The sequence below is a fragment of the Schistocerca gregaria genome, unplaced genomic scaffold (genome assembly GCF_023897955.1).
Source record: "Schistocerca gregaria isolate iqSchGreg1 unplaced genomic scaffold, iqSchGreg1.2 ptg000181l, whole genome shotgun sequence".
NCBI lineage: Eukaryota > Metazoa > Arthropoda > Insecta > Orthoptera > Acrididae > Schistocerca > Schistocerca gregaria.
Window position 1 is genome coordinate 448,531 of NW_026061731.1, and position 10,904 is coordinate 459,434.

Genomic DNA, 10,904 nt, shown 5'->3' on the forward strand with positions numbered 1-10,904 from the left:
ACGGACCGCGGCCGATTTAAAGGCTACCACCTAGCAAGTGTGGTGTCTGGCGGTGACACCACAATGTCAGCACGTAGTAGGTGTTGCCACCGGCGCCAACCAAGTGTGAATGCGCTGAAAAGCTAATCATTTGCATATCACAGCATCTTCTTCTTGTCGGTTAAATTTCGCGTCTGTAGCACATGTTCGTGGTGTAGCAATTTTAAAGGCCAGTAGTGTAATTAGTTTTCTTGTTATAATGTGTTGAATAGCGAAAGTTTAATTAAAACCACCCGGTACTTTTTCCTAGGCGCCCTCTTCCTTTCTTTCTCAGCTCTTTTTCGTCAAGAATATTAATGGTGGCGATATTGTGTCTAATGAAACGTCGAATAAAATTTGTTTTCCTCCTTTCCCTTCGGTTTAAAAATTTTGTCTCTTCGTTTACTTGCCTTAAAGCCGTCCTCTCACTAGACGTGAAACCGCACGTGGACGAAGTGTTGCTGACGTCTCAGAGTGGAACTGTGGGCCAGTGAGATATACGGACCTGCAACGAACTTGTGACGTCACACGAGTCGGCTTGTCCGCCACTCTTCGCTTACCTCGGCTTCGTGAAGGGCTCACGGAGAATCAGTATTCTATTGAAAAGGTGCCCACTAAAGGTCTTAATTGTGCTGTGTGATGTCGAGAACTTGCATACATTTAAATTCGCTTTCAAAGATTATTAAACTGCCGCGAGGGATCAGCTGTGCGGTCTAGGGCACTGCAGTCATGCACTGTGCGGCTGATACCAGCGGAAGTTCCGAGTCCTCCCTCGGGCGTGTGTGTGTGTGTGTGTGTGTGTGTGTGTGTGTGTGTGTGTGTGTGTCTGTCCTTACGATAATAAAGTAGAATGTAAGCTTAGGGACTGATGGCCTTAGCAGTTAAGTCCCACACACATTTGAACATTTAACTCTCTCTTCGCCGGAGACGGCTGCTGGCACTGGTAAGACCTGCAGTTTCACGCGCTGTGACGTAGGCGCCGCAGTAATTCTATCTCGTAGGTCTCGGTAGAATTCCACGTTATACTACACGGCGGAGCGTGAAATAGAGATTCAGGAGTGCCAGACTTCGTTTCACGAAGAGGAACGTGGACAATGAGATGCGACACCGTTTTTACGTCACTAGCAGAAGTTGGGAGCCGTCATATTGTATGAAGGTAGATGTCTTATTTGGTGGTTTTTCGTTCTCATAGAGCACATGGTATGAATTAAAGCTGTTTCAAAGAATCAACAAATTGAGGACGTCTTGGATACATGTCGTATTAGCTACGATTTGTTATACTGAAATGACAGGAAACTGCGTGTCGTTAGGCACAGGCGTGTTGTAGCTGATGAGTTGATGTTTTTACTGTTATAATTTGACTACTATTGAAGTATACAGTTTCAGAGCTACGGTACAATGATGATCCGACAGAACCGCATTTTTTTCAGTTTGGGAAATAAACAACAAATAATGACATTTATAGATACAGTAATTATACGGTATATACCACATACGAAGGGCCTGCGGCCTTATCAGACCATAGCATACATGGTAGCTTCGTGAGCTGCGATGTGAGAAGAGAAATCTAACAGATCCACCTCTTCCATATATTTTCCACTTTTTGTCCCCTAAGAGATTTTCGGTCTTCGTTATTAATATAGTATAAGCATCATCTCCACAAGTTGTTGCTATTTATTACAAGTAATGTATCAGCTGCAATCCTTGTTGTACAGGCCAATGACTGGTATGTTTTCCCAGCGGGTGGAAATACTAATGTGACTGCCAGCCAGTATCAGAAAGTGAAAGCAACTTACACACTGGAAGTTTTTGGTGTTATGGAAATGTGTGTAATACAGAGTATATATCTATGTTGTAGTTTGGTGAACTGACTCATGTTTATACCTCAGTAGTAAATATCTTTTTCGATGACGCTGAGTAGCTTCGAAACGAGCTCCTGTTTCATTCGGATGAAATTACTGAACTAAAATCGATTTTTAAATCTATGTGATGAAGTACGTTAACTCAGTGATGGTAGTCAACGCAGTATTGAGAATGTGGATATAATATATGGGCAAACGTACATTAGACTTTAACTAGAATCAATTTAAAACCGCGAGTGCCCGATGGATAAGCGATTGAGTTAACGAGCAGATTCTCCCAGCATGTATTTCAGATCGTTGGACAGCATTTTGTAGTGCTCCTGTACCAGAAATTCGCTGTTCAAGCCACTGACCAGTCCAGAATCGCCTTCGCGATTATCTCCGCTCTTCTTCGACAGTTGCTAGTAGTGCTAACAGAGCTCTCAACTGGGCGCCCATTATCGTAAACACACTGTGTAGCTCACGAGCCAAATGCAGCCGGAAAGTACCGCTGGAGGGCGCTTAGGTCGCAGATCACTCTGAGGAGAACGTTCCGTCAAACGTGGCAGCAGGTCATTTCAGAGCGTATAGCAAGCACGGCGGACACTGCGTCTGCCGGCTGGCGTGCTTCGCGGTGAGAAATGCGTCCCTTATGAAGGCGGCTCAGCTCGTCCTTGCCATTTTCCGCCAGATCCACATTTCAGTATCTTCAAGCTGATACCTTACCAATTTACCAAGTGTCCAGCTTCCACTACCGAAGCGAAGTGTACACACAATTAATATTGCAAACAATTTTCTCTTATATGTATTCATATATTTGTTGGTTAAAAAGCTTTTCTTAGTCTTAAAGCTTGTGTTGTCATCTGTGATTATGCAATCGATATAACTAAATTGTTTCCGCAGTTGAGTATCGAGTCATAAATTTTTTGACTGCCCTGATTTGTCTCGTCTTTTTCCATATTACCTTCACTTTTGATTGCTGTTTGTTCACTTTTAATTGCCACAATTTAAGAATGTGTGGTAGGACCTGCAGCATTCTATTCATTTCGTTTTCGGAGCCTGCAGTTACGTCATCACCAAATCTGACACGATGTATGCTTTCGCCATAGGCATTTACTCCCTTTTTCTTCTCCTTCATTATCTGAATAGCTTCCTCAATGAACTCATTAAATAAACACATACAGCGGGATCAGCAGACCCATACGGGCTTTGATAAGTGTTAGGCTTGCTGCAGAGGAGGGAACTGCCCTAGGTGCCTGGCTAGAGGCATTTCGTGTAACGGTAGCTGGTTTCCGAGAAAATATAGTCTTGTTTCTATTAAGCCAAAGTAGCGCAGCGGCTGAGATTCACAGCTAACGCGGCGTCGATATTGGTTCAAATACAGCCGTTGCGCTTATTCTTTTTTTAATTTCATCGCACAAAATATCATTAAACAACATATCTCATGCGGAATTATTCGACAATAGTCATTTTCGCTGTTCCGTTTGTTACAGAAAAGATTAATGGCTATCGCTTCCAATGCTTTCTGGCTAGAACGGAATTCCGCATGATTTTTGTCGCAGAAGCAGCCGAAACACATACTCGTAGAGCACTACGCACAGGAGATAGAGAAGATCCAAAGAAGAGTGGCGCGTTTCGTCACAGGGTTATTTGGTAACCATGATAGCGTTACGGAGACGTTTAGCAAACTCAAGTGACAGACTCTGCAAGAGAGGCGCTCTGCATCGCGGTGTAGCTTGCTGTCCAGGTTTCGAGAGGGTGCCTTCCTGGATGAGGTATCGAATATATTGCTTCCCCTACTTATACCTCCCGAGGATATCACGAATGTAAAATTAGACAGATTCGAGCGCGCACGGAGGTTTTCCGGCAATCGTTCTTCCCACGAACCATACGCGTCTGGAACCGGAAAAGGAGGTAATGACAGTGGCACGTAAAGTGCCCTCCGCCACACACCGTTGGATGGCTTGCGGAGTATATATGTAGATGTAGATGTAGATCATGGAAGCTGCTGCCTTATAGTCACACGGATTTTTCAAAAGCCATACCGGAAAACGCAGTTTGTTTGGATTCAGAATGATTGTTCTCTGTTCGATCAACTTGAATGCGAACCACTCTTACTTTAGCTTGCCTGTGAAAGCACGCGCTCTAATCTGATGTACAATTAAATACCGTATTTTTTAATAATTCTTCCCTCTAGGCGATTTCTCTATTAGTCTTCAGCAAGTAGGAAGCATTTTGAATTTTTATCGTGAAAATTTTAGTCTGCTTGTAAAAATAAACACAGGATTGGCATAGTGGAGTAGCCTACATTTTGGTGGGATAATCTTTACGGTACAGGTACATGCATTTGTTTCATCTATAAAGATTTGATCATAAAGTATCTGATCAACCAGCTCTCCCCGTGAACCGATAACGTAAAGAGATTTTTCTTGTCCCACGTGTAGAAGAATGACAGGTTTTAAAAACTCTTTCTATACCACTTTCGTGAGCTTCCCTGATTTCGTGGATATCACAGGTATATTTTTTAATTAATGAGTCAACATACCAACTCTCTTTTGGACAGCCCGATCCAGTTTTCCGCTCGCTTCGTACATACATAAGAAGACGTAATGGAATATCTTCCTGACACAGTGACAGTACACTATGCTGTCATGGGATGACTGATCTCGTTCGTCCTTTTTCTGCACAGGAAAGTTTCCCACTCCTTGTTCAGCAAGAAATCTATTGTACGACGATTGGTAGTTGCAGTCGGTTTCATCGGTATTAATTATATGTCGAAATGAGGATTGAGTACTTCCTTCTTTCTCTGGAGTCCTTCCGCAGCTGTTAACATTTCGTCCATCGTTGCGAACTCTTTGGTGCTGTCCAAATATTTGTAATTTATCTACAAGAGGAATACACATTTCAAGGAAGTGTGCTGTAACTACTGGTTTACTGATGAAGTTACCACGATAAAAATGACTATTTTTGAATAATTTGTATGGAATATACACTGAAGCGCCAAACTAACTACTATAGGCATGCGTATTCAAATATAGGGATGTGGAGACAGGCAGAATACGGCACTGCGGTCTACAACGCCTCTCTAAGACAACAGGATCAAATGGCTCTGAGCACTATGGGTCTTAACATCTGAGGTCATCAGTCCCCTAGAACTTAAGACATCACACACATCCATGCCCGAGGCAGGATTTGAACCTGCGACCGTAGCAGTCACGCGGTTCCGGACTGAAGCGCCTAGAACCGCTCTGCCACCGCGGCCGGCTAGATAACAAGTGCCTGATGCAGTTGTTAGATCGATTACTGTTTCAACAATGGCAGATTATCAATATTTAAATGAGTTGAACGTGGCGTTATAGTCGGCGCACAAGCGATGAGACACAGCTTCTCCGAGGTAGCGATTAAGTACGGATTTTTCCATACGATCATTTCATGGGTGTATAGTGAAGATCAAGAATCCGGTAAAAGATCAAATCACTGCGACCGGAGAAATATCATGTAAGTAGGGGAAGAATGACGACGGAAGAGAATCATTCAACGTGACAGATGTGCAACCCTACCGCAAATTGCTGCACACATCAGTGCTGGTCGATCAACAAGTGTCAACGTGCGAAACATTCAACGAAAAATAGTCGATATGGGCTTTCGGAGCCATAGGCCCCCTCGTGTATCCTTCATGACTGCACGATACAAAGCTTTACGCCTCACATGGGCCCGTCAACATCGACCCTGGACTGTTGATTGGAAACTTGTTGCCTGGTCGGACGAGTCTCGTTTCACATTGTATCGAGCGGATGGACGTGTACGTGTACGGAGACAACCTCGTGAATCCATGGACCCTGCATGTCAGCAGGGGACTGCTCAAGCTGGTGGAGGTTCTGTAATGGTGTGGGGCGTGGGCAGTGGAGTGATACGGGACCCTGATACATCTAGATACTACTCTGACATCCTATCTGATCATCTGCATCCATTCATCTCCATTATGCATTCCGACGGACCTGAGGAATTTTAGCAGCACAATGCGACACCCTTCGCGTCCATAATTTCTACAGAGTGGCTCCAGGAGCACTCCCCCGAGTTTAAACACTTTTTCTGGCCACCAAACACCCCAAACATGAACATTATTGAGCATACCTGGGATGCCGTGCAACGTGATGTTTAGAAGAGATCTTCACTCCCTCGTACCCCCTCGTACTCAGATTTATGGATAGCCCTGCAGGGTTCGTGGTGTCACTTCCCTCTAGCACAACTTCAGACATTAATCGAGGCTATGCCACGTCGTGTTGCGGCACTTCTGCGTGCTTGCGGCGGCGCTACACGATATTAGGCAGGTGTACAAGTTTCTCTGGCTCTTCAGTGTAAATTTTATGATATATTGTTCGTTAAAAAAACGAAAAAGAAAGAAAGAACACGGACATAATTTGAACGAATAACGCCAGCGTGTTGATGTCATCCCCTGCTTTGAGCTTGCTTGGTCGAAAGTAGGGGCCGTTGCATGGAAAGCCATAACTTTATCTGGAGAGGTCCCTCTGCCAGGTAACTAAGGCTCATCTAAATCCGTGATTAACAGATCTGATGGTCCTCTTGTTAGACAAGGGACATCCTTTTCTAACTATATGGAGAACGGAACTTTCCGCAATAAAAGTTAACATGGATTTCAGAATTAGAGATCCTGCGAAACTCAGATTGATCTGTTCGTCCATGTGGCAGCCAGGTTGATGCCCCGTTCGTTGATTGCAGGATGGCATTCGATGCAATTCTGCTGTGTCGTTTAGTGAACGGCGTGCGAGCTTACCGAGTGTTGGAACAGTGCTTCACTTGACATGGGCTCTCTTGCGGACATGACTCAGCAGATCACTTAAAGGGACAAAATCGACAGACGTAGAGATAATTTCAACAGTACCTAAAAATGTGTGATCAGGCCATTACTATTAATTTACGTATAAATGATCAAGTGAATAATGTCGAAAACTGCATGAGTATTTTCGCAAACGATGCATTCAAGTGTAACAAAGTAGAAAAGCGAGAAGACTGTAGCGAACTAAAGGGAGGTCTGCAGTGGGTCGACGACAGGTGCTGGGACTGCCAGTTGACTCTGAACACAAATAAATGTGAAGTATTGCCCGTGAATAGCAGAGGAAATTCACTGATGTTCTGTTATAATAGACAACCAAACGGAAACGGGACACACAGAAAAAATCAGAGTACGTGCGAATAAGATACACACAGGCAGGGCTCGTTACAAACATATTATGTTATGTATATACGTGTTTCATACTCTTTGGGAATCAAGAATCTGGACGCTTTTTGCCTGTTATCGATATCTATACTGGCTGTTATCACTCCAGGAAATTCCAAAACTTTCGAGTGTGTTTCAATGTAAAGTCTTACGTTCAAATTTTTGTGTAATTTCTCATTTGTTATTGTACTTTTCTGTTTTATTGATTGTGATGTTCTATTAACGTGCTGTGCTTCGTTTGCTCCCATCCCTGTTGCGATTACAGCGGAGATTTGACGAAAGCCTTAAATGCAGTAAACGGTAAAGCCGGCCAATAGGGCTATTGTTATTCCCATGAATTGTTCTGTGGAACGCTTCAGTGGATGTTTTATGGTACAACGTAATCTCATCGGAAACAAAGGAAGAGCAATCCTGCACCAGTTACCAATATTACAGTGCTTTGAAACATAACAGGTGTCGTACAGGTCGTGCGCATAGACTGATCAGTCGGCCTAACGGCAATCTCCGCTAGATGGCATAGGCATTATTTTCACAGCGTCATAGCAACTAAGCCAGTTAGGACGGAATTCTTATACGTTCCATACAAAAACCTACCTAGTCGATCAGTCAACGTATTACTGGAAAACAGATCAAAATCCCGACAGTCGTACCTGAGATTTTTGACAGATCGCGAATGCAGTGTAAGTTTGTAATGGTAAAAACTATTTTTTATCTGATACAACTGCAGTTTAAGGAATTTCTGATTTTTATTGCCTCTACAGGTATTGTGAAACTTTAATTCTTGCCAGCTTTCGTGATCCTAGGTAAACGGAAAGTACACTATTGGCTTTGGTGAGTAATTTTGCGAATATGAGAATATATGACATTCATGGCCGTGTCTTTTGATCTCGTTGATCTAGAAGCTTAAACATATTTCACCGCCATGGGAGCGTACATTTTGGTATGTTTACCCGCTTATGAGAAAAAAAGGGATATTAATAGACGAATACAAAAACACTCGGAAAACAAATGAGAAAAATAAATCTTTCTTCTGTGTAATGTAATTACAAATTGACCGTTGTCGGTTTTTTCCCTTACTTGTAGTGTGAAACATTGCTTCTTGCCAAATTTCGTGCTTTAGATCAACGTAAACGACACTACAGGTTTGGGTGAGTTCCGGAAATCAAAATATGTAACATATATGGTCGTATCTTTTAATTGCATTGACTTAAAAGCTTAAGATTTTTACACAGTCACTCGACGGGTAAATTCTATCTTGATATGTGACCCATTTCTGAGGAAAGAGGGACCTTAACAGTCGGACAGATAGACGGACAACAAAATGATCCTATAAGCGTTCATTTTAACAGATTTAGACACGGAACCATAAAAAGTTAGTGCATTGTTTATAATTTTGAGAATATCTGCGATAACCGTTAACACATAGATCGTTACATTAGTGAAATCGTCCGCAGAACCAGGTCTCATGGAAAAATTAGTATCTCACGACGGTAACACAAGTAGAGATAGACGCTGCCAGACGCTTTAACGAGTCGGAGAGGCTGACGGAGGCATCGGAGAATGACGAAGATTAGATGGACAGATCGAATAACTAATGTGGAGGTACTGAATCTAATTGGGAAAGAAGAAAAACTGAAGACTGACCTGGAAAGCTTCATCAAACCAGTCCCAGGACTGAAATCCATAACAACAACAACAATCTGCAATTTATTTTGAACGGCATTTGAATTTGGTCGGACATATAACGATTTGGTTATACAAAGTGAACCCAAACACCAAAGAAAGAAATTCGGAAGTTGTTCAGGGATCTGTTACGAATATTTTGGTATAGGGAATCTGTTTTTAACGGTGGCAAGTTACAGAGTAATACAAGGTGTTCGGTGCCTGTTAAGGTTTAATTTATTTGTAGAGCATTGTACACAGGAGCTCAAACATTTTTATGGAAGTTGGTACAGTTCAATGTGGGTACCGTTTGTAGCTCAACAGATATCGAAACCTCCGTCATAATGAATAAACACGTTATGGCCTCTACGGCGACGTTAGATCAGTTTTCTCAAATCTACCAGATCTCGAACCTTTGTTCTGTAAACAATGTCCTTGATAAACTCCCACGCTCTGAAATCCAGCGAAGTCAGATCGGGAGATCGATGGGCCAGGCAATGCCCCCCCCCCCCCCTTCCCAGATCCAACATTCTGGAAACGTCTCGTGGAGAAATGTCGTAACATCCCCGTTATACTTGGGAGGGGCACCATCCTGCTGGAAAATCACATAGGTGGCCTACTGCCTACTGCCTACTGCCTACTGCAACTCACTGGCGCCTTGGCTGTGAAGTATCTATAAAAAAGTGGAACAGTCACACCATGTTTATGTAATACCAAACACATTAACTTTTGGTGGTTCCCTTTCGGCCTCAGTCACTTCTCCCTGAAACCTCACTCCCCATGTTCGTCACATATGTCGGTGATCATTGTCTCAGATGTAAAAGGTAGGTTCATCACTGAATAGTACTGCACTGAGATAGTAGTTCTTTACAACTAGGCGATGAAACATTTTAACAGCAAAAGGACATCGTCTACGGTGATTCTCAGTCTTAATGTAATGCAAACGTTGGACTGAAGAGTTTGTACACAATGTCGTACATAGTCGAGCGGGGGACGACTAGTTACCTACTAGCGTGTGAAATCGATTTACGTGAGTTTCGCTCACATGTTCCACAGTCTCTTCACTCACATGGATGTTTTCCAGCGTTTGAAATCGAACTTCCCGTTTTTCCAACCGTTCTGTCCCACTTGTAAACAGATTAACGTTTGGGAGGATCCACGTTCCATTCTCTTCTTGCACGACGCTGAACGCTTGTGGCTGACTAATGCTGTTAACTATGGCACACACTGTACCTTTCGTTGCGGCGTTCACACGTTGACTGTCAGAAATGCTCTGCGTCTTACACAGCATCGTACGACTGAGTGCTGTTGATGAAATAGTGAGGATAACATCTTGGAGAGTGTCTCTATCGATTACGTGTCTACCAACAACATAAAAAGTCGCATTCTTTAGTTACAAGTATTTATTTGTGCTTACCACTTGCCTGGACACTCTGTAACAGAATAATTATTTGATCTTTTCCAAGTTACCTTAGTTCCTATGAAAATACCTCAAAGACGGTGGAAAAGCCTGTAGTATTCAATCACAGAAACATACGACACAAAACATAAGAGTAAAGCAACAACTGTCAGATGCAAAACTACTGTGATGTGGTTATCGCCGCCAGAGGGAAGTAACAACTCAACAGATCACATAACGTTGTTGTGTCCCTTTTCCTCTGCATTCAGCGAATCCATGACCGAGGTAAATATCGTCTATACCTCCGTCAGCAAACCTAACTGTAATTCTGTGTATTGCTATAAACTTACAACAAATACTACCAGGAAGACAGCCCCGAGACAGAAGCGACCTGAAAGCAAGACATTGCTGTTCGCAACCACAACTATCGTTAGTGAATGGCACAAGTTTCCAGACAAGTGATATAGCGCACACCGTAAAAACTTGCACTGTTGTGCAGATATTTTCTGCGGCAGTGCAGATACCAAGATAGAAGTGGGTAATACATCAAAACAAATGCATTCACTCTGCAACGAGACTACGGGAATACGAAAGTACTCATAAAATATCCTTGAATAATCTCGCAAATTTTGTAGGTAAATCTCGGGTTCACTCTGTATCAACCTGTAGTTTACTCAGATTTGAGAGTTAATTTACAATCATACTGAAACGGAATGAGACGTTTGTTTTCGTCGTTATAGTGTAG